The 3949-nt window shown below is 51.0% G+C and overlaps 1 pseudogene; it reads left to right on the top strand.

Annotated features, from left to right (window-relative positions):
• Positions 1 to 358: 358 nt before the first annotated feature.
• On the top strand, positions 359 to 2104 carry LOC102763975 (annotated as a pseudogene).
• Positions 2105 to 3949: the final 1845 nt, after the last annotated feature.

The following is a 3949-nucleotide window of genomic DNA, read 5'->3' as shown; positions in this document are numbered from 1 at the left end:
GGCTGGTCTACTGGAAACAATGTTTCCAAGGAGCAAGCAGCTTCCGCCTTGGAAGGAACAGCAAGCACAGAGGCTGTCATGTGGCTGCAGGGACCCGGCTCTGCCCTGGAACTCTGTGTGCAGCCCCAAAGTCGCGCGAGACCCGGGATGGGATGGCAGAGGTCTTTTCAACCTCACTGGCTCCCATAGCTGCTGCCCTATGAACCGGAAGTCGCCCTTTACACTTTGGCTGACCCCAGCTGGCGTCCAGCTGTTAGGCCGCCCTTCTCGTGCGCTGACCTGCTGAGGCCCTTGGCTGGCCCGCTCCCTTCTCCAGGCTTCTAGAACTTTTCCAGCACAGCCGGCCACAGTGAGCATCATGTCTGCCTATGGGCACGGCGCAGGGGGCTCCGGGGACCAGTCAGGGAGGGAGCCCCGGGTGCGAACATCCCGGGACCTTCATGGAAGGTCCCAGGCCCAGAGGCGCTGCAGAGTGAGCAGGCCCAGTGGCGGCAGCGGGGACGCCATCGCTCCCCTCCTGGGCAGCGCAGACCCCGAAAATGACAGCGCGGTCCCGGGGATCCACGGAGCCAGGGCCGAAGCCACAGGGGAGTCCTCATACTCGGACCGCGAGCCCAGACAGGAAGGGGCGCAGGCGGCGGGGGAAGCAGAGGAAGCGGAGGGGGGCGAGGAGGCTGCTCAGAGCAGTGGGGCCTGGCCTGCCCAGCGCGTGTCCCAGGCGGACAAGGCCCTGGAGAACTGGATGTCCTCCGAGACCTCGGCCCTGCCCCGGCCGCGCTGGCAGGTGCTCACTGCGCTGCGCGATCGCCAGCTGGGCTCCAGCGCCCGCTTCGTGTATGAGGCCTGTGGGGCCCGAGTCTTTGTGCAGCGCTTCCGCCTGCAGTACGGGCTGGAGGGCCACAGCGGCTGCGTCAACAGCGTGCACTTCAACCAGTGCGGCACGCGGCTGGCCAGCAGCAGTGATGACCTCACGGTGATCATCTGGGACTGGGTGCGCCAGCGCCCCGTCATGGCCTTTAACACGGGCCACAGAAATAACGTCTTCCAGGCCAAGTTCCTGCCCAACTGCAGCGACTCCACCCTGGCCACGTGTGCCCGCGACGGGCAGGTGCGCGTGGCACAGCTGCCCGCTATCTCGCTGAGCAGGGTTTCTAAGCGTGTGGCCCAGCACAGGGGCGCCTGCCACAAGGTGGCCCTGGTGCCGGACTCCCCTGTCAGGTTCCTCACGGCGGGGGAAGATGCGGTTGTCTTTGGCATTGACCTCAGGCAGGACTGCCCAGCTTCCAGGGTGGTGGTCACCAGAGAGAATGAGTCCAGGATCGGCCTGTACACAGTCTTCGTGAATCCTGCCAATATTTACCAGTTTGCTGTCGGGGGGCGCGACCAGTTTGTGAGAATTTACGACCAGAGGAAAATCGATGAGACTGACAATCACGGGGTGCTCAAGAAGTTCTGCCCTCATCACCTGGTCCACTGTGAGTCCCAGTCATTCATCACCTGCCTCGTGTACAGCCACGACGGCTCAGAGCTCCTGGTCAGCTACAACGACGAAGATATCTACCTCTTCCACTCCTCCCACCCGGATGGGGCCCAGTACGTGAAGCGGTACAAGGGCCACAGAAATAACGCCACGGTCAAAGGTGTCAATTTCTATGGGCCCCGGAGTGAGTTTGTGATGAGCGGCAGTGATTGCGGGCACATCTTCCTCTGGGAGAAGTCGTCCTGCCAGATCGTTCAGTTCTTGGAGGGGGACAGGGCAGGGAACATCAACTGTCTTGAGCCCCATCCTTACCTGCCTGTGTTGGCGACCAGTGGCCTAGACCACGATCCCAAGATCTGGGCACCCACGGCTAAAGCGACCACCAAGCTTCTCGGCTTAAAGGAGCTGATTAAGAAGAACAAGCGGGATCGAGATGGAGACGGCTCGGGCCACGGCAACCCGATTCAAAATCACATGCTTTCGTTCCTCATGCATCAAATCACACGCAGAAGTCATCCCCTGCCAGGGCGTCGTCCCGGGGCGCCTCTTGAAGGGAGAGCCCTGGATGCAGAGTCAGATGAGTCTTCTGGTTCCTCAGACGCATCCGAGGAGGAAGAAAGCTAAAACTGTCAGCGCAGCCGCCATCCTGAATGCCTGCTTCCTGCTCCAGCTAGACGTCACCTCAGTAGGACTTTCAAGTTTGCAGTTCACTTTAACTGTTATATTTGCCGTTTGCCTTCTATTTTCCACCATGAAAACCTCCTTTCGCCTCGTGCCTGTAGTATCCTTTCTTCCTTTATGACGTGTTTCTTTCCTCGTTCTTTTTTCCTCCCTTGGTTTCTTTGCTTCTCATTCCTATGTGACTGTGTAAGCAGTTTATTCATGCCCTTTTTCTTTTGTTCTCTGACGTTTGACCCCTAAAGGTTCCTAACTCAGGAGGAAATTCTAATGGCCTCATGGAATCTATATTCTCATTTCTGACACTTTGAAAACTTACATGTGTTTGTTTTCATCTTTAGTAGATCATATTAAGGTCTTCAGTTGAGCTAAGGATTTTAGAAATGTGTTTATTGTTTAAAAGTAAGTAGAAACTGCATACATAGGGGCATATGCACTTGTGCAAACACACACAGACTCTCACCCACACAGAGTGACAAAGGGTGCGAGAGAAAAAAGAAAATGAAAGAAAAGGTGGTTCGATAAATTCCTAGCAAGATATTTTGCCTGCCTAAAATTAATAACGTTGTGTTGTTTCCGTTTTATGAACGCACATGTTAATATTGATTAATTTGAGTAGAGGGGCTGGTAGAGATGAAATTTAATTACAAGATATTGTTTACTCTGTACTTTGAATTCTCATGCAGTTTCATGGCTGAGCACTTCCAAAAGATTACTTTCCAAGAAGTTCTCTTGGGACAGCCATCTCCTTCAAGATACCAGACAGTAATATAAGAATTTTTAATGTTTGAAAATATGTATTTGCAACTAATTTTAAGAATAAATTCATGTTTCAATAAAGAGTTGTATTTATAAAATGTGTGATACCTTTGGAATAAATTTCTCATTAGACATCTGTGGTTGGCTCAAAATTCTCTTTGACTCTTTTCACGAGGCTAAGTTGCTTTTAAAAATGTTTTGTTCTAAGCCTTCTTTAATGTAAATGTGGGCATATGATGTCCAATTACAGTTCAGTAATAATGGTTTTGTTTTATAAACATCATTTGTGTGAGTGATGCAGAGGCCTCCTTTGCCCCAACACCCCTGTGAAGGATTACACCCTTCTTTTCAGATGATTGTTGGTACAAAAGGGTGTGATAAAACATCCTGTGGCCTAACAAAGGCTTTTCTTCAATAATTCTCCTTAAAATGCCTATTATCTCTGGCCCCTTGAGAGATGGTGGAGAAATTTATATAATGAGATAACACTTTAAAATGGAAAATTATTGACCATAATTTCTCTTCACTGAGATTCAAAGTTAGGGACAACTTCCTGGGTATCTGGAGCCCATGGGTAGCCCCTCCCAAGGTCTGCTCTTAGGATAGGACCATAAGTGTCACAAAAGAACACATTGAATGTGAACTAACACTGCGGTTTAAAACAGGACATAAGGAAAACAGAGTTATAAACTAGGATCCCAAGTTTGGGGCTACCCTGCACAATTGTCTCCGGTGCATACTGGGAATAAAGTCATTAAATCAATAAAAAAAAACTTTTGGAATTTGCAGTGACACTGGGTGGCAGTGAGAACAGTGGTAAGAGTGGATTACTACCCAGTTCTTTATTCACCTGCTATTTGGAAGCACGCCAGTCACTGGGGGTTTGTACTCTGAACTGAAACCTTCTTCAGAGTTCCCTGCTTGGCTCTGAGATTCTTTGTGCAAAAAGAGGCACTGGGATGGAGCGGGGGGCAGTCTGGAAGAGGTCAAGGGGTAGAAGGGAACATATCTAATACTTTCAACAATAAAGAT

Source organism: Myotis davidii, unplaced genomic scaffold (genome assembly GCF_000327345.1).
Source record: "Myotis davidii unplaced genomic scaffold, ASM32734v1 scaffold1497, whole genome shotgun sequence".
NCBI classification, from domain to species: domain Eukaryota; kingdom Metazoa; phylum Chordata; class Mammalia; order Chiroptera; family Vespertilionidae; genus Myotis; species Myotis davidii.
Note: the sequence above shows the minus strand (reverse complement) of the source record. Positions and strands in the feature narration are given on the sequence as shown.